Below are 25,146 nucleotides of genomic sequence, written 5' to 3'. Positions count from 1 at the left end.
GGCAGGAACAAAAATGTTTGCTTACTTCTAGACAGCAGCCTAATGAGCCCGTGTCAAGAGGAAAGGAAGAAGTTGCACTGAAAAGGATACGGGAAGGCTCAGCTTCTCCTCCTCTTCTTTCCACCTTTCAGAGTAAGGGAGGGTGGGTCAGCCGACTGTCACAACCAGACATACCAGGACACCAGTGAGTCTGGCCTTTTACACATGTTGTTTGTACCTTTGAACACTTTGTATTCCTAAAGCAAATTTATATAGCTGCTATGTTTTTTTGTGTGTGTGTGTGGGGGGGGGTGAGGGTGTGTGTGTGTGTGTGTGTGTGTGTGTGTGTGTGTGTGTGTGTGTGTGTGTGTGTGGTGAGGATGTAGTTTAGTTGTAGAATACATTAAGCATTTGGTTTGTCTCCACCATCACATAAACTCGTTGTGATGATGTACAAGTGTCATTCCAGTACTCGGGAGGTAGCAAGCAGCAGGAAGGTCAGAACTTCAAGGTCATCTTTGGCCAAATAACAAGTTTGAGGCCAGCTGAGAATCTATAAGATCCTGTTTTTAAAAAGACATATGTATTGTAATGAAATTAGAAATTAAAAATAAAAGAGCAAAAAGAAATACAAATACATTGAGCCTCAGTTCCCAGAGAGACTTGATAGTAAAATATTTCTATATTTTTAATACTAACTGTGCATGTATATGTATAATACACATTTACAAATACTGTAAAGTAGGGCTGGGGAGATGGCTCAACGGTTAAGTGAGTTCAGTTCCCAGTACCCATCTCAAGACAGTTCACAAGCACCTGCAACTCCAGCTCCAGTGGGACCTGATGCCCCCTCTGGCTTCTGAGGGCAGTGCACTCATGCACAAATACACATAACATAATTAAATCTTTTTGGAATTGTGCTGGAGACATGGCACAGTAGCTATTCATCCATGTACATGGCACATCTACATTTGTTAACACATGTAGTCAACAGAAGAAAAGCAGTGACCCATATAGATTTATATACACATTACAGATACATACCTGTGTTGTATTTTTGTGTGTACATATAAACACACAATCTGAGTGCATTACACTATTCTGTATACTTCCCCTGTGTGTCAGCCTTTATTTCTATCTGTAACAGAAGGAAAAATGATAACCAAGCTAAGATACATTTTTATAAAAAATGAATTTTTTGAGACTAGATTTCAGGTGCAATGGCCTGATCTTAGGTTTACTATGTAACCCACCCAGAATGACCTGATCCTCCCACCTCCATCTTGGCAGTTCTGGGATTATAGGTGGGTGTCACCACACCTGGGTTTATATGGTGCTGGGGATGGTACCTGAAGCTCTGTGCGTCAACTGAGCCACATCCCCGGCCCACCGATTGATTCTGAAGGATATTGTTAGAGATAGTAGACTGTGTAAACAAGGATAACATCCTTAGGGAGAAAATAGTACTGCTGTTTTCAAAACTCACCATATTCATAAAAAGGATGTAAGGAGACAGGAGTACTCATGTGGATACTTGATAACTTGTGTTGTTACAACCTCTAAGACATCATAATTACACCTCTCTTCCACATTCACAGAGAATTTCTCATGTTTATATTTTAATTTACTGGGTCAAATCCCGAAATACTCCATCTGTCATTCATCATTTCTCCTGAAACATTTTTTTGCATTTATATTATTCACCTTCCAACAGTACTCATCAACATCCAATTTTTTCTTGCTCCATGAGTGCTTGTTCTTGGTCCACCTTGATCTATGAGTGCTTGCTCTTGGTCCACCTTGCTCCATGAGTGCTTGCTCTTGGTCCTCGTTCTATGAGTGCTTGCTCTTGGTCCACCTTGCTTCACAAGTGTTGCTTGTGATGTATCTGTTCCATGGGTATTTGCTCTTGATTGGCTTGGCCATGTGTGCTGCCTTTTAGTCTACCTTACTTCATGAGAACTTGATTTTGGTCTATAAGTAGAAAGTTCTCTGGAATGTGTCTGACAAAAAGAATTAGACATTTTTATTGTCCCTTTTGGTATCTCTGCTTATGAGGTGGCACGTTTTAATGTCTTCTTTTCCCTGTAACAGCTGAGTCTGATCATGTACATTTTTCCCCTTGCTCACCCATCACTGTGTGTATTTGGTGTTCAGTGTGCCCATACTCACTTTAAGGGCTGCAGGTTGGGCTGCACTTTAAGGGTTGCAGGTTAAATGGTGGTGCTCAGACGAACTCCACTATCCTTAACTGAGGTCAGGTTGCCTGATGAGGAGGACCAAGGAGGTATAGACTTACTTTAGATGGCAGTGTCTATGGCAAGGAGCCTTACTCTGTGTGGAATAATTGGATCTCTCTGACTGTTGTGGCCATTAGCCAGTCTGGTGCTCCAAGTTCTCATTGGAATGGAGAGCCTGTGACCAACTCCTTTTAAGTGCCCTCATATGATGTAGCCCTCTCTCTCTTGATAATTTTACATTTTCCCAAACTGGGAAAGAGTAGCCATAACTTCCTATATACTCATCTCCTAGCTTCCTTTAACATCAGCCTTTTGTATAATGATGATCCTTTTGTCACAGCTAAGAAATTGATACTGGCTTACACTATTACATAAATTATAGATTTTACCAGGATTTCTTCTGGTTCTATAACTCAACCAGAACATTGCATTGAATTTAGATAGACATAGGCCCATGTTCATGGATGATATTCAAGATCCTCAGATGATGCCTGAAACTACAGGTAGAGCCGATCTAAAGTACAATCTAAACTCTACATGTACACGTCTAGGACAAAGCTTAACTACTACAGTAGGCACAAGAGATGGACAAAACAATAATAGAAAGGAGCAGTTGAAATATTGTATTGTGATGAAAGCCCTGTGAACATAGCCTTCAAAATGGATTTCGGACTACATTCACCCTTTACAATTTCTAAATATTTATTGTGTGTATGTGGTGGTGATGGTGGGGTGTGTGATGCATACTATAACACATGTGAAGGTCAAAGGGAAAATGTTGGGGTCAATTATCTCTTCAGCCATGTGGATTATAGGAATTGAACTCAAGTAGTCAGGCTTGGAGGTAAGCACTTTTACCCAGTGAGCAATCTCTCTGACCCTTACTCAACCTTCTTGTCATGATGCTAGGATCCTGTGCCTGGATGAGGAAATGTGAGGTAGTAAATGAAAGACATTTAATGCAATGTTAGAACGCATTTTCAGTTTTTTATACACAATCACTATTGTACTACAGCCATCAGTCTGATAAATGAGCAGGCTCCTGACTAGTCAGTGAGTGGGTAGCATATACAAAATGGAAACAATGGACAAATGGATGATTCACATTCCCAGTAGGAACTGGTAAGAGAGCCTGAGATTTCATCTCATAGCTTAGGAAGCCTGTGAAATGTAAAACTCACAGAAACTTTTGTTTTTCCAGTTAATTTTTTGGCTACATATATCTGCAACAGTGGATGCCAGACTGTTGGTGTGGGCAGAGCTACACCATGGTGGTGGGACTGAGTCTGACACTAGCCAAGGGTCACCATGTGGTTTCTAGTTGTCTTCTTCTGGGGAACCCACTGGGGCTTTGTTTCCCAGCAGACATCTGATCCTGAAGAGAACAGTGCTGCTGTTCTCTCTTTCTACACTAGTCTTTGCTTTATTGTTTAGATAGCTAAATAGTTTCTTAAGTGTGTATAACTCTTTTCCAGTATACAAGAGCAATCGGATGGAAAATGTCCCCCACAGGCTCATGTGTTTGAACACATGGTCCACAGGTGGTGCTGCTGTTTGGGGGCGAGAGTTGTGGAACTGGTGTGTGTGTGTGTGTGTGTGTGTGTGTGTGTGTGTGTGTGTGTGTGTCTGATGGAGGACATAGGCTCTGGAGGGTAGACCCCAAGGTTTCCATCTGACCTTGCCTGTCCCTTTTCTTTATTTCTTAGTCCTTGGGGATAGGAGAAAGAAAGTAACTGCCATAGACACAGGCTGTATCTGTAGCCCCTTCTCTGTCATGATTCTGTACACTCAAACTGTGAGTCCAAATCAATCCTTCCTCCTTGAGTTCATTCTGGTCAAGTGTTTGGTCAGAACAATGATATAAGTTACTAACACAAGTGTTACTAAACTCAGGGGCTCACTGTGTCTTCAGCCCAGGGAACAATCAGGGCTATCATATGCTGTTTTCTCTTGTGGTTAGAGAACTAACAATTTTACAACAAATAAAATATGTTACCTGTGCCAGATTCCGACAGGAGATCAGGTAACTCTCCTGTATGTGTTCTTTCATGCAATTGAAGAGCACTATGTCGAGCAAAGGCTTTACCACACTGATTACATTCATAGAGTTTCTCTCCAGTATGTGTTCTTTTATGGACTTGACGATGACTGTTATGTGCAAAGGCTTTACCACATTGCTTACATTCATAGGGTTTCTCTCCTGTATGTTTTCTTTCATGCAATTGAAGAGCACTATGTTGAGCAAAGGCTTTACCATACTGATTACATTCATAGGGTTTCTCTCCAGTATGTGTTCTTTTATGTACTTGAAGATGACTGAATCGTGCAAAGGCTTTACCACATTGATTACATTCATAGGGTTTCTCTCCTGTATGTGTTCTCTCATGCAATTGAAGAGAACTATGTAGAGCAAAGGCTTTACCACACTGATTACAGTCATAGGGTTTCAACTGATTTCCTTTTTATATCCCAACACAATGACCTGAATGGGAAGTGTCTTAGTTAGGGTTTCTGTTGCTATGGAGAGACACCATGACCATGGCAACTCTTATCCATTATCACCATGGCGAGAAGCATGGCAGACATGGTACTGGAGAAAGAACTGAGAGTTCTACATCTTGGTCCACAGGCAGCAGGAAGTGAACTGTGTCCCACACTGGGCATAGCTTGAGCATATGAAACCTCAAAGCCTGCCCTCCCAGTGACACACTTCCTCCAACAAGGCCACACCTTTACCAATAAGGCCACACCTTCTAATAGTGCCACTCCTTATAGACCAAACATTCAGACACATGAATCCATAGGGGCTCTATCTATTCAAACCACACTGCTGCAGAGTCCTTTCTAAATGATGAAACCTCGGGCTTTAAACTGAAGCTACTTAAGGTTTTTATTCCATATTTATTTATCTTGTGTGCACACACTTGTGGAGGTCAGAGTGTGGGGACCCAGACTGACCCCAGGATTTCTCAGAGGGCTGATGAGAGGACAAAGAGAACACTCATTCTGTGTCCTTGCTCAGGGGCAGATTTTGCAAGGTCTTGTCTGTAGCTGGGGCTGGGGCTAGGGCCAGGGCCTCAAGGTGATAAGGTTTTGGTTCCTGGGAATGTGGTTTTCTCCTCTGAAGGGCTGTGGTTATCAGTCCTAAGGCAGCTGTGTCTGAGGTATCCTGTGTTCTATTTGCCCACAATGTTTGATTTAGCTTTCTGCTGATCTTAGCCTATCTCTCTTTTACAAACGATATATAAAATGCTGTACTACTTCATAAACTCACTTGACATAAGCCATCAAATTTATGTAAGACCTCTAGCTTCTAGCTTTTGATTTTGTCTTCTTTATTTCTCATGCCTGGTCCTCCCCACCAACACCTCACCATTTGGGGGTCCTTATTTGTGTGGGTTTAGCTCATCAAAGGGCAACTTCCAGGAGTTGCTTCTCTCCTTCCTGGCATAGGTATTGAACTCAGGTTGGTCAGTGTTAGCAGCAAGCACCTTTATTTACTGAGCCAGCCCCCTTTCTTCTAAAGCTGCTTTTGCTTGTCCACTTTTCCAAGGCACACAGAGCGTCCATGATGTTTAGTCACAATTCTTTGTTTTATGATCTTGCATTTCTCATGGGTCCTTCACAACCGGATACCATCTTTCTTCATTCCTCCCCCAGCTGGGTCACGGAAGTAAAGCCTTGGTGCTTCCTGAGACTCGTGCTAAGGGACGAGACACATGTCACTCCACACTACTGTTCACCGTGCTTTAGGTGGGCATCTAGGATGGTTATTCACTTTCTCACAGTCTCTCAGGGTGTTGAAACGTCCATCTTTAAATCTGGCACGTGCAACTTATCCTGTGCCTTTAAGAGGAGCCCAGCACACTCATGGAGGCTCAGCATCACCAGGCGGCTTTGAGTTTGCTCTACTCTGAGTGAGCTCCCTGCCTGTCACTATTCCCTCTACTGCGGTGAAAGAGTTGAGTTCAGGGTCGACTGCATTCTAATTTTCGTTTCCTCCTCTCTCTCTGGGACTGTGCTCTCTGACCTGCTACAATCCTGTACACAGTTTCTCTTCATCATAAAGTCCATTAAATCACAAACACATTAGATTCCCCAATCTATTCTTGCCTCCAGGAAAGACGAATGTAGTTTACAAATGAGAATTAATGTAGAAATGAATCTCAGGGTATATCCTCAACAGAGAGGCTGTCAAGTGGTTACAAATTAATTTTTAATAAACCTTGCAGTGTGTCTCAGGATTGATTCAATGGGTGTCTGCACTCATGCACACTCCAACAGGTAACACAATCAGTCTACAAAAAATACAGCAAGCAAAGGCTTTCTCTAAGGAACACGTTCAGGTTACAGAGACACAGAGAGCACCCAGAAGAGCCTGGAGGAAACTATTAGCTTGGGAGAATTACTAAAATCCCTCTCTCCCTTTTGTTTTAGATGGATCAAGAGCTATGCAAACCAACCTTTGAGGAACACATTTGCATAAAACCACCTTTTCTTGTTGTCATTGCTAATATTTCTGTCATTCAGTGTTTCATTATTGATTTTATTATGCCTTTGGGAATGTTTCTAGGGGCTATTTTGGTGGTCCTTATTTTAATCTTTGTGTTTAGTTGTTTAAACAAACTTTAAGTAGACCCAGGCTATTCCTGAATGTGACAAACTTTTTCATATTATGGAACTGAGTATTATTTACTTTCTCTAGGTACTTGAAGGAATTGTATATAGGGTAGATTCTGTAACTTGAAAATACACACTTGAGTTTCTGCTATAGAATTTTTCAGTAGACAAAGTGGGTGGCCAGAGGACAGCCTGAGATTCCCACAAAGAGGGATCTCTTTAGAATTATTCAACAGTTTAGACCAGATCAAAGACAGGAGAATTCTCTGACATTAAGTGTTTAGACATCTTTAACATGGCTTCTGATTTCTTTGGGGGCTTGAGAAAGACACTTACTGGAGTGGCAGGGTCAGGGAGGTGTCCATCATGATCTCAAAGGAAAGCCTGGAAAAACAGGCTACATGTTGTGAGGCACAGGTCTCTCTGCAAGCAATCCTTGTGTAGGACTGATGAGAGAGTTGAGAATGCCGTGGAGATCCCAGGAAGATAGAGAGACCAGAAGTGTACAACACCTGTCCAGCTCAACAGAGTGGTCATGTCAGCTGCCCTCAACAAGGACACAGGGTGCAGGGTTATCTAAGCCAGGGAGAGTTGACATCCAAAATCACAGGATGCTCTGGATGCCTGACATGGAAATATAGAAATGAATGCTTGCTTGTTTTGGCTTTGGCTTTATTTGGGGCCTGTATTTCTTTTGTATTTATCTGTTCCTTCCTTTTCAGTGGGAATATGTGTTCTGTACTGTGTCACTGCTGCATTGTGGGAATGCATAATGTTTGTTTTTTAGTTTTCATGATCGTTTACAGCTAGTTTTTCTCTGGTTTCAAAGCAGACTTTGGATTTGGACATTTCAGCAATGCTAGGACAACTGAGACTTTTTGATGCTTGAGATGGCATGAATACATTTTGTATTGGGATGTGGACATGAACCTATGGGATCTGGGGCAGCAGGTTAAGATGTGGATCTTGGCCGGGTGGTGGTGGCGCACGCCTTTAATCCCAACATTCAGGAGGCAGAGCCAGGTGGATCTCTGTGAGTTTGAGGCCAGCCTGGTCTACAGAGCGAGATCCAGGACAGGCACTAAAACTACACAGAGAAACCCTGTCTCAAGAAAAAAAAAAAAAAAAGATATGGATCTTGAATGCCCACCAAAGCTTATGTGTTGCAGTGTTGGTCCACAGGGTAGTACTACTGGGCCATCATGGGTTTTTTGAGAAGTGGCATCTCAGAGAAGGTCTGTAGATAATGGAAGAACGCCAATGTTTTAGTTCCCTTTCCTTTCTGTTCTTTCACCACTAAGTGGACTAAGTATTCAAACACATGAGTCTGCGGGGTGGGGGGGTGGGGGACATTTTCATCCATACCATGACAGTTCCCAAAGAAATAAAATGGAAATATGCAATAAAAATAGGGGTTAATACACATTGCTCTTATGGAGTAGAAAAGCGTCCATATGTTCTCAAGAAACTATTTAACTGTTTAAACAACAAAGCAGAGACTAGAGTGGGAAAGAGAGCGGAAGCACAGTTCTCCCCAGGGACAGACTGTTTGGAAGCAAAGCCTGGTGATTACCCAGGAGACAACCAGAACCACACGGTGACCCTTGCTAGGTGTCAGACTCAGTTCCCATAGCTCCCACATACATCAGCAGTCTGGCATCCACTGTTGCAGTTACATGTGGCCAAAAGGTTAAATAGAAATTTCCAGAAACAAACATCGTATCAGTTTGACATTTCACAGTCTTCTATGTTGTGAGAGGAAATCTCGTATTATCTTAACAGGTCCTACGAGGAATGTGAATCATCCTCTTGTCCAGGGTTTCCATGCTGTGGATGCTACCTGCTCACTGACTAGTTAGGAGCCTGGTCATTTATCAGACTGGTGGCTGTAGTACTCACAGTGATTATGTTCAGATAAGTGGCAAAGGAGTCTAACATTTTATCAAATGCCAGACAACCGTGTGTCGTTCCTACTGAAGTCTGCATAATCTCAGTAATACTAGTCAAGGAAAATCAAATACCCAAACAGCTTCTTAGCTATTATTTACCATTTCTTGACCAAGTTCATTGCAACTTATGTGCACATAGTTAGAAAATTATTCAGCTTTTCCCTGAGACCATATATTTTAACAATAGAAATCTCTATGTGTTAAATGAGCATTAGCAAAGCAAAGAAATTCCTGAAAAAAAAAAAGACAACTAAAGGAAAAGAATTGAAATCTCATTCATATTAGTTATATTTTTCATTACCATGACCAAATACCAAAGAAGAAGCAATTAAGGGAGGGGGTGTTTATTCTGGCCTATAACTTAAACGCACAGTCCATCATGGTAGGGAAGGCATGACGTGGGTCTCAGCTATGACTGCATGGGTGTGAGGCTACTTGTTCACACGTGTGTAGACTGGGAAGCAGTCTAGGACAGGCAGCAGGTCTGAACTATAAAGCCTACCCCCTTCTAGCCTACTTCCTTTAAACTATACCTCCTCAGGGCTCCCCAACAGCACCCCTAACTTAAGACCATGTGTTTAAACACACGAGCACGGAAGGGATATTTGACATTCAAATCATGAGATAACCCACTGTTACACTCTCACCTTAACTGCAATATTATTTCTATTATTTTACACATTCTCTATAACATAGAGCCAGGCCAATTTTTAAGTGTGTCAGAAACTATTTCATAATTGGTTTTTAATTTTCAAAATGAAGTTTCAGCTTTTATTACCCTTTAAAAGGAACATGGTCTTTCTTACGGCTTTTCCCAAAGCACTTAGCTGCTTCCTTGACTAGTTGGAAAAGAAACACCCACTTACTGGGCAAGGAGGTCAAGAAAGCAGATTGCTGTTTTTCTGCTCTAAGCACAGAGAAAATCCCAGCAAATAGCTAGGTCTCAAACCACCCATTATGCTCTTGCAATTTACTCTAGTTACAGCTTTTGGAAATTTAGATTCTTCTCTCACCTGACCCCACCCTCCACTTAGATGTCTGCCAATAGATTTTTCTGCCAGTCAGTGGTCTCCGTCTCAGGCCTCAAGGTCTCGTGGCTGGCATTTTTATGCCACTGAGGGATTGCTGCTTATGTCACGACATCTGTCAGGATGCTGTTTCCTTCCTTTTTCATACATGCAATGAGGGGAAAATCATTTACAAAAAGGATAATTATGGACACAATTGTAGATGCTTGGAGATCTACTGACAATGTACCATTCTGTGGGAGAACTATGCATGGGAGCCCAGAGAAACATGGGTCATTCCAAAGGCTAAGCATGGGTACCTCTTGAGAACTAGCCATGTGCGTGTACATGGGGATAGGGTTTTTTCCTGTTATCTATTTCTGCATAAGCCATGATTGAAACCTAGTATATAAAAGAACCATCTTATTAGACTTACTAGTTTGTACATAAGAAGGTGGGGCAGGGATCATGGGAGATGGTTTGTTCATATTCAACAGTGAGGTGTGTTGCGGGTGTGTGGAGGGGGAGTGAAGCACCTGGAGTTAGCTGAGATGGTGCAGTCAAGTTGTAAGCCTGAGGCTCAGCTTTTTGGTAGTTCATATCCTACTGGATGCGACTGGACCAATCAGATGGTTTCCTCATCTGCACAGGTGGTTGGTACTGGTGTCTGTACAGTTGACATAACTCTATTTCCATACAACTTCCTCATTCAGATTCTTTGACTTCCTTGCAGCATAATGGCCATTCCATGATAGTTCACATCTTATCCCAAGAGCAAGAATCCATATGGAGACTCTAAGTTTTTTTTTTTTTTTGTGATATATATTTTTTATTTTACAATACCATTCAGTTCTACATATCAGCCATGGGTTCCCCTATTCTCCCCGCTCCCACGCCCTCTCCTTACCCCCAGCCCACCCTCCATTCCCACCTCCTCCAGGACAAGTCCTCCCCCGAGGACTGTGATCAACTTGGTAGACTCAGTCCAGGGAGGTCCAGTCCCTTCCTCCCAGACTAAGCCAAGTGTCCCTGCATAAGTTCCTGGTTTCAAACAGCCAACTCATGGAATGAGCACAGGACTTGGTCCCACTGCCTAGATGCCTCCCAAACTGATCAAGCCAATCAACTGTCTCACCTATTCAGAGGGCCTGATCCAGCTGGGAGCCCCTCAGCCTTTGGTTCATAGTTCATGTGTTTCCATTCATTTGGCTATTTTTTTTCAATAATTGAGTAAAACTGAAATTTATTATATGCCACAGTCGTCCTAGGGACCTCCATGCTATATATATAGCCTCTATGGTTCTATGGGTTGTGGTCTGATTGTTCATTTTATATCTAGAATCCACCAATGAGTGAGTACATACCATAACTGTCTTTCTGGGTTTGGGTTACCTCACTCAGGATGATTTTTTCTAGTTCCATCCATTTGCCTGCAAATTTCATGCTTTCATTGTTTTTCTCTGCTGAGTAGTACTCCATTGTGTATATGTACCACATTTTTTTCATCCATTCTTCCGTTGATGGGCATCTAGGTTGTTTCCAGGTTCTGGCTATTACAAATAGTGCTGCTATGAACATAGCTGAGCATGTATCTTTATGGTATGTATCAGCATTCTTTGGGTATATGCCCAAGAGTGGGATGGCTGGGTCTTGAGGTAGTTCGATTCCTAATTTTCTGAGAAACTGCCATACTGATTTCCACAGTGGTTGTACAAGTTTACATTCCCACCAACAGTGGAGGAGTGTTCCCTTTGCTCCACATCCTCTCCAACATTGGTTGTCATTGGTGTTTTTGATCGTAGCCATTCTAACAGGTGTAAGGTGGTATCTCAGAGTCGTTTTGATTTGCATTTCTCTGATGATTAAGGATGTTGAGCATTTCTTTAAATGTCTTTCAGCCATTTGTAGTTCTTGTTTTGTGAATTCTCTGTTTAGCTCTTTAGCCCATTTTTTAATTGGACTGTTCAGTGCTTTGATGTCTAGTTTCTTGAGTTCTTTATATATTGTGGAGATCAATCCTCTGTCAGATGTGGGGTTGGTGAAGATCTTTTCCCAATCTGTTGGCTGTCTTTTTGTCTTATTGACTGTGTCTTTTGCCCTGCAAAAGCTTCTCAGTTTTGAGAGGTCCCATTTATTAATGGTTGTGCTCAGGGTCTGTGCTGTCGGTGTTTTATTTAGGAAATGGTCTCCAGTGCCAATGCGTTCAAGAGTGCTTCCTATCTTCTTTTCTATTAAGTTTAGTGTAACTGGATTTATGTTTAGGTCTTTGATCCACTTGGACTTGAGTTTTGTGCATGGTGACAGATATGGATCTATTTGTAATCTTTTACATATTGACATCCAGTTATGCCAGCACCATTTGTTGAAGATACTTTCTTTGTTCCATTGTATAGTTTTGGCTCCTTTGTCAAAAACCAGGTGTTCATATGTGCATGGATTAATGTCAGGGTCTTCAATTCGATTCCATTGGTCCGTAAGTCGGTTTTTATACCAGTACCAAGCTGTTTTTATTACTATAGCTCTATAGTAGAGTTTGAGGTCCGGGATGGTGATGCCTCCAAGGGTTGCTTTATCGTATAGGATTCTTTTAGCTATCCTGGGTCTTTTGTTTTTCCATATAAAGTTGAGTATTTTTCTTTCCAAGTCTGTGAAGAATTGTGTTGGGATTTTGATGGGGACTGCATTGAATCTGTAGATTGCTTTTGGTAAGATTGCCATTTTTACTATGTTAATCCTACCTATCCATGAGCATGGGAGATCCTTCCATTTTCTGATATCTTCTTCAATTTCTTTCTTTAGAGATTTAAAGTTCTTATCAAAAAGGTCTTTCACTTGTTTAGTTAGTGTTATCCCAAGGTATTTTATATTATTTGTGGCTATTGTAAAGGGTGATGTTTCTCTGACTTCTTTCTCAGCCCTTTTATCATTTGTGTATAGGAGGGCTACTGATTTTTTTGAGTTGATCTTGTATCCTGCCACTTTACTGAAGGAGTTTATCAGCTGTAGAAGTTCCCTGGTAGAGTTTTTGGGGTCACTTATGTATACTATCATATCATCTGCAAATAGTGAAAGTTTGACTTCTTCCTTGCCAATTTCTATCCCTTTGATCTCCTTTTGTTGTCTTATTGCTCTAGCTAGAACTTCTAGTACTATATTGAATAAATATGGGGAGAGTGGACAGCCTTGTCTTGTTCCTGAATTTAGTGGTATCGCTTTGAGTTTCTCTCCATTTAATTTGATGTTTGCTGTTGGCTTACTATAAATTGCTTTTATTATGTTTAGAAATGTTCCTTGTATTCCTATTCTTTCTAAGACCTTTATCATGAAGGGGTGTTGGATTTTGTCAAAGGCTTTTTCAGCATCTAGGGAGATGATCATGTGGTTTTTTCTTTCAGTTTGTTTATATGGTGTATTACATTGACTGATTTCCATATGTTGAACCATCCTTGCATCCCTGGGATAAATCCTACTTGGTCGTGATGGATGATTGTTTTGATGTATTCTTGGATTCGGTTTGCCAATATTTTGTTGAGTATTTTTGCATCAATGTTCATGAGGGAGATTGGTCTGTAGTTCTCTTTCTTTGTTGCATCTTTGTGTGGTTTGGGTATCAGGGTAATTGTAGCCTCATAAAAAGAGTTTGGTAGTGTTCCTTCTGTTTCTATTGTGTGGAACACTTTGAAGAGGATTGGTATTAGTTCTTCTTTGAAAGTCTGGTAGAATTCTGCACTGAAACCATCTGGTCCTGGGCTTTTTTTAGTTGGGAGACTTTTGATGACTGTTTCTATTTCTTTTGGGGTTATTGGTCTATTTAAATGGTTTATCTGGTCTTGATTTAATTTTGGTATTTGGTATTTATCCAGAAAATTGTCCATTTCTTCCTGGTTTTCCATTTTTGTGGAGTACAGGTTTTTGAAGTATGATCTGATGATTCTCTGGATTTCCTCATTGTCTGTTGTTATGTCTCCCTTTTCATTTCTGATTTTGTGAATTTGGGTGTTCTCTCTTTGCCTTTTGGTTAATTTGGCTAGTGGTTTGTCTATCTTGTTGATTTTTTTCAAAGAACCAACTCTTTGTTTCATTGATTTTTTGTATTGTTCTCTTGTTTTCTATTTCGTTGATTTCAGCCCTCAATTTGATTATTTCCTGACGTCTATTTCTCCTGGGTGAGTTTGTTTCTTTTTGTTCTAGAGCTTTCAGTTGTGCTGTTAATTCATTGGTATGGGATTGCTCCATCTTCTTTATATGTGCATTTAGAGCTATGAATTTTCCTCTTAGCACTGCCTTCATAGTGTCCCATAAGTTTGGGTATGTTGTACTTTCATTTTCATTGAATTCTAGGAACTCTTTAATTTCTGTCTTTATTTCTTCCTTGACCCATTGATGTTTCAGGTGGGTATTATTCAGTTTCCATGAGTTTGTGGGTTTTCTATAATTTTTGTTGTTATTGAGTTCTAACTTTAAGGCATGGTGGTCTGATAAAATACAGGAGGTTATTCCAATTTTTTTGTATCTGTTGAGATTTGTTTTGTGTCCAAGCATGTGGTCAATTTTTGAGAAGGTTCCATGGGGTGCTGAGAAGAAGGTATATTCTTTTGTGTTAGGATGGAATATTCTGTAGATATCTGTTAGGTCCATTTGAGTCATAACATCTGTTAGGTCCTTTATTTCTTTGTTAAGTTTCAGTCTGGTAGATCTATCTTTTGGTGAGAGTGGTGTGTTAAAATCTCCCACTACTAATGTGTGGAGTTTGATGTGCGTTTTAAACTTTAGCAGTGTTTCTTTTATGAATGTGGGTGCTTTTGAATTTGGAGCATAAATGTTTAAAATCGAGACTTCATCTTGGTGGATTTTTCCTGTGATGAATATGTAATGTCCATCCTGGTCTCTTTTGATTGATTTTAGTTTGAAGTCTATTTTATTAGATATTAGGATAGCTACACCAGCTTGTTTCTTAGGTCCATTTGCTTGGAAAACCTTTTCCCAGCCCTTTACTCGGAGGTAGTGTCTGTCTTTGGAGTTAAGGTGTGTTTCTTGTATGCAGCATATGGATGGGTCCTGTTTTCTAATCCATTCTGTTAGCCTGTGTCTTTTTATAGGTGAGTTGAGACCATTGATATTGATGGATATTAATGACCAGTGATTGTTAATTCCTGTTATTTTTTTGGTTGTGTTGTGTTGTCCTTCTGTGGTGTATGTTGGTGTAGGATTATCTATTGCTTGATTTTTCATGGATGTGTTTAGCTTCTTTGGGTTGAATTTTCCCTTCTAGTGCTTTCTGTAGGGCTGGGTTTGTGGACAGGTATTGATTAAATCTGGTTTTATCCTGGAATATTTTGTTTACTCCGCCTATGGTGATTAAGAGTTTTGCTGGGTATAATAGTCTGGGTTGGCATCCATGGTCTCTTAGTGTCTGCATGAGGTTTGTCCATGATCTTCTATCTTTCATAGTCTCTATTGAGTAGTCTGGTGTTATTCTGATGGGTTTGCCTTTATATGTTACTTGGTCCTTTTCCTTTGCAGCTCTTAATATTTTTTCTTTATTCTGTGTGTTTAGTGTTTTGATTATTATGTGGCGAGGGGACTTTTTTTTTGGATCCAGCCTATTCGGTGTTCTGTAAGCTTCTTGTATCTTCATAGGTATTTCTTTCTTTAGGTTAGGAAAGTTTTCTTCTATGATTTTGTTGAATATATTTTCTGTGCCTTTGAGTTGGTATTCTTCTCCTTCTTCTATCCCTATTATTCTTAGGTTTGGTCTTTTCATGGTGTCCCAAATTTCCTGGACGTTTTGTGTTAGGATTTTTTTGTCTTTATTATTTTCTTTGACTGACGAATCTATTTTCTCTATCGTGTCTTCAGTGTCAGAGATTCTCTGTTCCATCTCTTGCAATCGGTTGGTTATGCTTGTTTCTGTAGTTCCTGTTCGTTTTGTCAGGATTTCTATTTCCAGCATTCCCTCAGCATGTGTTTTCTTTATTGTCTCAAATTCATTTTTCAGATCTTGGAATGTTTCTTTCATCTGTTTAATTGCTTTTTCTTGGCTTTCTTTGATTTCTTCCCATTTTTTTTTTTTTTTTTTTTTTTTTGATTTCTTCCCATTTTTTGTTCGTTTTTTCTTCCATTTCTTTAAGGGAGTTTTTTATTTCCTCTTTAATGGAGTTTTTCATTTCCTCTTTAAGGGAAGTTTTTATTTCCTCTTTAAGGGAGTTTTTTATTTCCTCTTTAAGGAAAGTTTTTATTTCTTCTTTAAGGTAGTTTTTCAATTCCTCTTTAAGGAAACTTTTTATTTCCTCATTGAGGGAATGTTTTATTTCTTCTTTAAGGGCCTCTATCATCTTCTTAATGTCATTTTTAGGGTTGATTTCTTCTGTTTCTTCTGTCATGGTATGTTTAGGTCTTGCAGGTGTAGAATCACTAGGTTCTGATGTTGCCATATAGGTCTTTATGTTGTTGCCTGTATTTTTGCACTGGCGTCTACTCATCTCTTCCTCTGTGAGGTGCAGGTGGTGTCTGTGTCTGAGAGTGCCTCTCTTGTTCTAATTTTTAGTCTTGGTTTAGTAGTGGTTTTTGGTTAAATTGGCGCTATTGGGCTATTTCTTCAGGGGCAGCTGATTTCGATCGGTGAATTATATACTTATGATTCTGGTGATCTGGTTTGGTGTCTGGGTAGCGCCTTCTTCTGTGTTCTCAGGTCACTTTTTGTTCATTTGTCAACTCCTCAGCTGATCTTGTTTCTTCAGACTTTAAACTGTAGGCATCTGAATCCTCTCCCAGATGGGTTTCAGCTGAGCAGGGTAGTCTCACCAACACCTCCAAGTTGTTGGGTTTCACAGGATCAGCAGCTGGGCCCTGGGTTGTCCTCAGACGGAGTGTTCAGATTCGTTCTGGTTCTGACCCACGGAGATAGCTTCTTCCCCAGATGTTGGGGTTAGGGGCGTCCCTGTTCCAAGCTGCATCTGCTTGTCTCCGTCCCTGGGCCTGTTACCTCTGCGTGCCGCCGGGCCTGTATGTCCCTGTCAGCTGCCGCTGGGTCTGTCTGCCTCTGGGGGCCGCCACCGGGCCTGAATGTCCCTGTCGGCCGCTGCCGCCGGGCACGTCTACCTCAGTGGGCTGCTGCTGGGCCCGTCTACCTCCACAGGCCGCCGCCACAGGCCTACCTGAGTCTGCTTGTCTCCACCACCGGGCCTGTCTACCTCTGTGGGCCACCGCTGGGCCTGAATGTCTCTGCCGGCTGCCGCTGGGCCTGAATGTCCCTGTCGGCCGCTGCCGCCGGGCACGTTTACCTCAGCGGGCCGCCGCTGGGCCCGTCTACCTCTGTGGGCCGCCGCTGGGCCTGAATGTCTCTGCCGGCTGCCGCCGGGTCTGAATATCCCTGTCGGCTGCCGCCGCTGGGCCCGTCTACCTCCACGGGCCCCCGCCGCAGGCCTACCTGCGTCTGCTTGTCTCTGCCGCCGGGTCTGTCCCGAGACTCTAAGTTTTAATGAGTTAGTGGGATAGCTCAGCAGGTTAAGGTACATGCCTTGTACAAGCATTGTAATGTGAGTTTGACTGTTGGAACCCATATAAGGGTGGAAAGAGAGAATCAATTCCACAAAATTGTCATCTGGTCTTCACACATATGTTCCCCCTATCATATACACATAGTAATAATAATAATAATAATAATAATAATAATAATAATAATAATAACTGTAACAACAACAACAATTTTTAGTGATTCTAGTTCAAAAGTTCCCTAATATCACATATATAGGATCCTTTTGATCAACGAAGTAACTAAGGCCAGCCAGATTTAAGAAAGGGATTATAAAGTAAGGAGAATTTTTCTGGTTCAAGGTCAGCCTGGTATGTATTGAGAATTCCAGGATAGCTAGGGCTACATATTGAGACCTGTCTCAAAAATAAGAAAGGAAGGAAGGAAGGGAGGAATGAAGGAAGGAAGAAGGGAAGGAAGGGAAAGGAAGGAAGGAAGAAAGAAAAAAAGAGAAAGGAAAAGGAAGGGACAAAAGGATAGTAAGATTCCATCTCTAAGGGAGAAGCAGGAAAAGCTTCTTGATTTAAAAATCTGCCATGATGGGTCATTTGAAGATGCAGACAGAAGCTACATTGGGAATCTGACCACAACAAGGTGGGTATCTGTAGAAGATGGTAACAATGGCAATGGCCATGCCTTCCTTCTATATCAGAGTTGGACATACTGTACCATGAAGCCATGGACAGCTACAGAGGAGAATTCACTGGTACCACAGCAACCTGACAAGGTAGCAACAGGAAGAGCAAAGAGTGAACCCTGCACTTAGCAGGATGCCCTGGTTTATTGTTGAAAGGGTGGGTGTGATGCTTTGTCTTCATTGTCAACTCGACTGGATTTGGAATCCCCTAGGAGACACACTTCTGCATTAGCTGAAAAGGGAAGGCCTAGCCTGAGTGTAGTAGGACTGGAGTCTCAGGCAGAATAAGCAGCTAGTTCTTCCTGCAGGTGCCATGTGACCGGTTGCCTTACATTCTTGTCACCATGCTGTCTCCAACATGATGGGCTGGATCCCTTCTTAAACCGTGAGCCAGAATATTCCCTTCCTCCCTTAAGTTGCTTATGTCAGGAAGAACTTTTGTCCCAGCACCAGGAAAAAGTGATGAATGCAGCAGGAAAGCCTGGGAGAACAAAAAAGGCTGGATTTCAGCCAGTGTGAGCTTAGAGTGTAAGCAAGGCTTGGTGAGGGCATTAGGCACACCACCATCCTTGGCTGTCACCATTGTCCATCTGAGTCCTGTGCATTGTTGTTCTGCCACCTATGTGTTTACCAACTGGAAGCTTATTTAAACACATTTTTATTCTCATAAAGATGGAGCTTTTAATAGCATTTTATATTTGTTCATGAAATTTTTTCACTTCTGGAGAATCTTTTAAAAAAACATGATTTGGAAATGCACATGGAAAAGAGCACATCTTTACCACATGTATGTAGGTCTATAGGTGTTGCCACATGTATATACACTGTAGGAACACATATAAAACCCTCAAGACAATGCCAATAGATACAGAAGAAAAAAATGTAGCTTTTGCAAATGCCTGTTTTTTTGCATGACTAGTATGTGTTTTTTTAAATCATATATACATTTATGTTAGTGTGTACTTTGAGAAAATTTCCAGTTAAGAGGGCTAGTCATGATTTCTTAGTTTTTCTTCTAGTTGTTTTGATGATAGACTCTAAGAAAAGATACTCAAGGAAGACAGGGTTTATTTTAGCTCAGAGTTCAACCAGAGTCCAACATCTTGGGAGAAGACACAATGACAGGAGCTCCAAGCAGCAAGTCAAATTGCATCTTTCTGTATTGTCTTTGTTATTTTTCTATTGCTGTGCTAAAGCACCATGACCAAGGCAAATTATAAAATAAAGTGTTTAACTGGCCTTACAGTTGCAGAGGGTAAGAGTCCATGATGGTGGAGCAAAGGCATGTTAACAGGAACAGCTGGGAGCTCTCAGCTCCAAATTCTTCCTGCCTTCTCATCCTCAGGGTACCCTGAGCTCTGTGAGGGGAGGGATTTGATGGAGGCATCCTATTTAGGTCTGAGTGTTCCAAGGTCTCCCTCTCCCTGGGAGGTCTGGCTGTAGGTCTCTACATTTGTTCCCATCTGCTGCAGGAGGAAGCTTCTCTGATGACAGTTGATCTATGAATATAGCAGAATGTCATTAGGAGTCATTGTATCACCACACTTTGAACACCTTTTCACAATTCGCTATTATAAAAATTAATGAAGATTTCCTACTGTGACCCCTCATCTTTCAAATCCATGAGTTTGTTTTGAACAGATCTAGGTATTTCGGGGTAATAATTTTGTCAAGCATGTTCTTCCATTTTTCATATAAGGAGGGATTTAATTCCTAAAGCAAATAGGCCATTTAAATGATACTTGAGCACAGATTTGTAATCTACACGAAAAATACAAATAGACAAACAGTAAAATTGCATTAGTAAGTCTTTTTTTCCAAAGGACAGTAAAATCACCCCAAATTCTCTAACCTTAATTTGTAACAGAAAATGAAATTATATGAATAATTACAGAAAAACACATTTGTGAAGTTCCTGTTATTAACCATTCTCTGAAAACTGAATTTTCATTTTCTTGCTGTTCACACAGATAATGTGCCATTTATTTTGTAATTTATTTTTCCTCCAGGCTCATAGATAGCTTCCTTACTAGACTTGGGGCTGGGGGGCAAGGGAATAATACTTACACTGATCATGAGGAGAGTTCAAAGTTCTGCAAAGAAGCAAAGTCACGTGGTTCTTGTACAATTTAGATGCCATTTGATTTTATAAAGTGCACATGTCATGTTTCAATCTCTAAATTACATATGTCTCTCCTATTGTGATGGTCAATGATATAGTAATTGATACCCTTTCTATGTGGTTAATCCCTTTAATTTTAAATTGCCATCTTCCACTAGGAAAAAAATTTCCATGGTGAACGATTGGCTAGAGCCATTGGGACTTAACTCTACTGTTAGTGTGCCAGAGGTCATTGCATTCCATCTGGCTTCAGGAGATTTGTTCATTTGTATCTTCCTTACCATTCTCCATGCTCATCCCTCCACAGACCCTAAGCCCCTTACCTTTGCACTCTCAGTGGGACATAGCATTTTGTTTTTCAAAAAGAGAGAATGAAAACGTCACATCATCTCAGCTGTGCCTGTGTCACATGATTCCTACTTCTGTTCTTCTTTTTATGAGTTCTTCGAGAATGTCATACAATACATTTTGATCACCCTCACCCCTCCTTCAAGATTCATTTCTCCTCCCCTACCCACACAATGTTGTGTCCGTTTCTTTTCTTTTTTTAAAATCCATTAGTGCAGTTTGCATGGCCTTACGCTCCTGGATGTGTGGCCTTATCTGAACATACCCTTAAAGAAAATTCCTTCTTCTCTCAGTAGCTACCACCAGCCAATAGCTACTTAGGTAGAGGTGGGACTTTGAGTCCACCTCCCCTCTCCATGCTGGGATTTTTGTCTCCCATGAGCCTGTGTGGGTTTGTGCATGCTGTCACAACTGTTGTGAGCTCGTATGTGCAACTGATTGGTTACTTTGAGAAAGCACTCTTTCCTGTGGCTCTTAGAATCTTTCTGTCCTCTCTTGCACCATGATCCCTGAGCACTGGATGGAGAAGTGTGATGCAGATGTCCCACTTAAGACTGAGTATTCTATAGTCTCTTATCCTCTGCATCTTTCAGATGTAGGTCTCTGTATCAATCACTGTCCACTGCAAAGTGAAGCTTCTCTGATGAGGACTGAGAGAAACCTAATCTATGAGTGAAACAGGAAGTCATCAGAAGTTGGTTTACTAGCACATCTCCATTTTTGTTTCCAAATATTTCCATTGTGTGAGGTCTTCTGTCACCCAATCCAGGTTAGACAGATGGGACTCAGTTTCTTCTGTCTCCCAGAGGAGGCAGTTGAGGGTGTCCACATCCTGTTTGCTGTGTTGGGATGCTGGCTTATGCAGACAAGTTGCTACTGAATTCAATATTAGCAAAGCCCAGCGTGTCAGTTGCAATAGGGAAACGTGTAGGGACAGTGGGAGAAGATGTGTTGCTCACCTCCTTTATCCTGGCATTGCTCCTCAAGAATCCAGTGCCCCTGATGCCCAATTGCACATTAACCATTCAGCAAATGCGCTGGATATTTTTTTTAAATATTTATTAATTCCTTTTCCCAGCCCAATCACATTTTCCCCACCCTCTCTCCTCTTGTCCCAGTCCTTCCTCCCCCAACCTCCACTACACCCCAAACATCCACTACTCCTGCTTTCTCTTCAGAAAATGGCTGACCTCCCATAGATATCAGGCAGCCATGGCATTTCAAATTGCAGTAAGACTGGGCACGTCCTCTCCTATCAGGACTGGATGAGGCAGCCCAGTAGGAGGAAAGGGTCCCAAAAGTAGATAACAGATTCAGAGACATCCCCTGCTCCCACTGTTGGGAGCCCCACAAGAAGACCAAGCTACACAACTGTGACGTATGTGTAGAGGGCCTAAGTCAGTCCTATAGAAGCTCTCTGGTTGGTGGTTAAGTCTTTTTGAGCCCCTGTGTGCCTAAGTTAGTTGATTGATTCCATGGGTTTTCTTGGGGTGTCCTTAGCCCCTCTGGCTTCCATGATCCTTTCTCCCCTTCTTCCATAGTATTTCCCGAGGTCTGCCTCATGCTTGACTGTGGGTCTCCTGTTTCCATCAATTACTGGGTGAAGTTTCTTTGATGACAATTGGGCTAGGCAATGATCTATGAGTATAGCATGATATCATTAGGAATCATTCCATTGTTTTTTTTGCGTCAATCATGTTTAGTTCTATCCTAGGTCTTTGGACTGTCTAGTCTCTTGGTTCTGGCCATCTAGGCAGTGTCAGATATGGGCTCCCTCTCATGGTATGGGTCACAAGCTGGACCAGTCATTGGTTGGCCACTCCACAATTTCTGAGCCACCTTTACCACAGTATATCTTATAGGCAGGGCAAATTGTAGGTCAAAGATTAAGTGGCTGGGTTAGGGTCCCAGTCCCTTCACTGGAAGTCTTGCCTGGTTACAGGAGATGGCAGGTTCAGGCTCAGTGTCTCCCATTGCTAGGAGTCTTAGTTAGGTGTCACCCTCACAGATTCCTGGAAGTTTCCTTTGCACTACTTTTATGCCTCATCCAAGAGATGCCCCAATTCCAGTTGTTTTCTCACTATTTTCTCCCTCCATCCTCCCCCCACCTGATCCTTTCTGTTCCCACCCTCAACCCCTATCCAGACTACTCCCTCTGTCCACCTGTGATGTCTAGTCTATTTCCCCTGCACTGTGGATTCATGTGTCTTCCCTTGAGCCCTCTTTGTGACTTAGCTTCTCTGGGTCTGTGGATTGTAGCATGGTTCTCCTTTACTTTATGGATAATACCCATTATGAGTGAGTACCTCCCATGTTTGTCTTTCTGGGTTACCTCACTCAGGATGGTATTTTCTAGTTCCCTCCATTTTGCCTTCAAATTTCGTGATGTCATTGTTTTTAATAGCTGAGTAATACTCTATTGTGTAAATGTACCTATTTTCTCTATCTGTTCTTTGGTTGATAGACATCTAGGTTGTTTCCAGTTTCTGGCTATTATGAATAAAGCTGCTATGAACATAGTTGTTCAAGTGTCCTTGTGATATTGTAGAATATCCTTTGGGTATATGCCCAGGAGTGGTATAGCTAAGTATTGAGGTAAAGTGATTCCCAATTTTATAAGAAAACACCATATTGATTTCCAAAGTGGCTGTTCAAGTTTGCACTCCCACCGGCAACAGAGGAGTGTTCCCCTTGCTCCAAATCCTTGCCAGCCTGAGCTGTCACTTGTGTTTTTGATCTTAGCCATTCTGAAAGGTATAAGATGGAGTCTCAGAGTTGCTCTGATTTGTATTTCCCCGATGGCTAAGGATGTTGAACATTTCTTTAAGTGTTTTTAAGAAACACTTAAAGATTTGAGATTTCTCTGTTGAGAATTTTCTCTTTAGATCTGTACCCCATTTTGTAATTGTATTTTTTTTTGGTTTATTGATATCTAGTTTCTGGATGATTTCAATGCTACTTGCAACCTAGGATCTTAGTCTAGAATGTTCCTAGGGGAAACCTGAAGCAAATCTCTCTTCCACATATAGTTGGAATTAGGAATGACCTGCATAGAGTCAATTTCCACCCACAAAACCCAAACTTTTGCAGTGCGGTAAGTAAATAGAGCTGATGGATTCTATAGCTTCCCCACAAACTTCATGGGTGTCAGAAACTGTCGCAGAACTCATGGGTTTTCCTGTGAATGTCTTGCAAATGCTAAATCAATATACAGTGATTGAAGAAGAGCTCCTGAAACAGTTGGGCATCAATTATTATATACTGTTTGTTTGTTTGCTTATTACTTATTTAATTACTTTTATTGTGTGTAGGTGTTCACATGTGTATATCCATGCATGCACATGTATGTTAGGTTGATATGGAGGCCAGAGACTGCTGTCAGGTGTCTTCAGTTGCTTCTCCACTCTATTTTTGAAGACAGGATTTCTCTCTGGCCCTGGTGCCCACTGATTTGGCTGGACTGGCTGGTCAGCATGCCTCAGGGATCCTCCTGTGTCTTACCTCTAGCACTGGGGTTTAGTGTGAATGCTGGCATGCCCTCCTTTCTACATGGGTGCTGGGATTCTGCTCTTAGTTCCTCATGTTTGCTTAGTAAGCACTTAACCCACTGGACCATTTTCCAAGCTCCAGAAAACAGTGGTTGTACTGTTTGTTGGTCATTTAAATTATTATTACTGCCAGGGCAACTATCATATTGACTGATCAGTGCCAAAGGTGGTGGTTAATTCCCATCCTTTCTTATAGCCATTGATCTTTAGTTAAAGTATGTGAATATTGAAACAAAGACTTTGACCTGAGCCACTCTCCAGCAAACATAGACACTATGGAAAAGTCAACTTGCAATTTTTCTTTTGTCAGGATCAGCTACAGGAGAATACATCAAAATCCTCTCACAATATACAACGCTATGGATTAATGACTAATTATCAAACAATATTTCTATGTGGAAATGGTACATGGGAAAATGAGAGGAAAAAATAGCTGTCAGTATCCACTCTGTCTCAGATGTCCTGTCTGCTTTTAGTAGACAAATACAGAGATTAAATTTTCACTGATTTCCAGAGAAATATAGCTGACACATGAAATTTCATGGCTTATTTGTGAATATTGTTATGTCAGCAAACTTTGATCCAGAAATATTTTCAGGGGGTGCTGTTAAGAGGACTTTGAAGGTCAGAAGCTCAAAGAGGTAGAAAATTGGAATTAGATATCTTTGATCCCCAAATTATGTCAGCCATCTTATATGTATGTATGTACATATCTATATATTTAGATATTATATATACATATATATACACTGTATAAAGATATATAGTAAGAAAATATATGTGTTCTTTCAAAAATTGCACATGCTGGGTTTGAAAAGGTGGCTCAGTAGGCACTGATGCTTTCTGTACAAATGTGAGCATCTGATTCAGTTTCCCAGAACCCATATAAATCTGGGCATGGCTGTCTGTAATCCCAGGGTTCCTAAGGAAGGACAGGGGGTGGAGACAGGAAAATCCCTATGTTCTAGTTTGTTTGTCTGTTGCTCTGATAAAACACTGACCAAACCCACTTGGAGGCAAAGGGATTTATTTGCTTACAGATTACAGTCCATCATCAAGGGAAGCCTGGATGGGACTTAAGCAGGAACATGGAGGCAGGAATGGAGGCAGACACCTTGGAAGAACATTGCTTGCTGTCCTACTCTCTGCCTCATGCTTACTT

General features: G+C 41.3%; 1 long non-coding RNA gene across 1 annotated transcript; it reads right to left on the bottom strand.

Annotated features, from left to right (window-relative positions):
* Positions 1-301: 301 nt before the first annotated feature.
* On the bottom strand, positions 302-4,248 carry LOC121828326 (uncharacterized). Its single transcript, XR_013049926.1, has 4 exons — positions 4,216-4,248; positions 1,466-1,982; positions 1,024-1,117; positions 302-542 (listed from the first exon to the last, which is right to left on the bottom strand). It is a non-coding gene; the product is annotated as an uncharacterized LOC121828326 (long non-coding RNA).
* Between the last annotated feature and the right edge of the window lie 20,898 nt (positions 4,249-25,146).

Source organism: Peromyscus maniculatus, chromosome 3 (genome assembly GCF_049852395.1).
Source record: "Peromyscus maniculatus bairdii isolate BWxNUB_F1_BW_parent chromosome 3, HU_Pman_BW_mat_3.1, whole genome shotgun sequence".
Taxonomy (NCBI): Eukaryota; Metazoa; Chordata; class Mammalia; order Rodentia; family Cricetidae; genus Peromyscus; species Peromyscus maniculatus.
The sequence above is the reverse complement of the archived record's forward strand: the minus strand, read 5'-3'. Positions and strand labels throughout refer to the sequence as shown.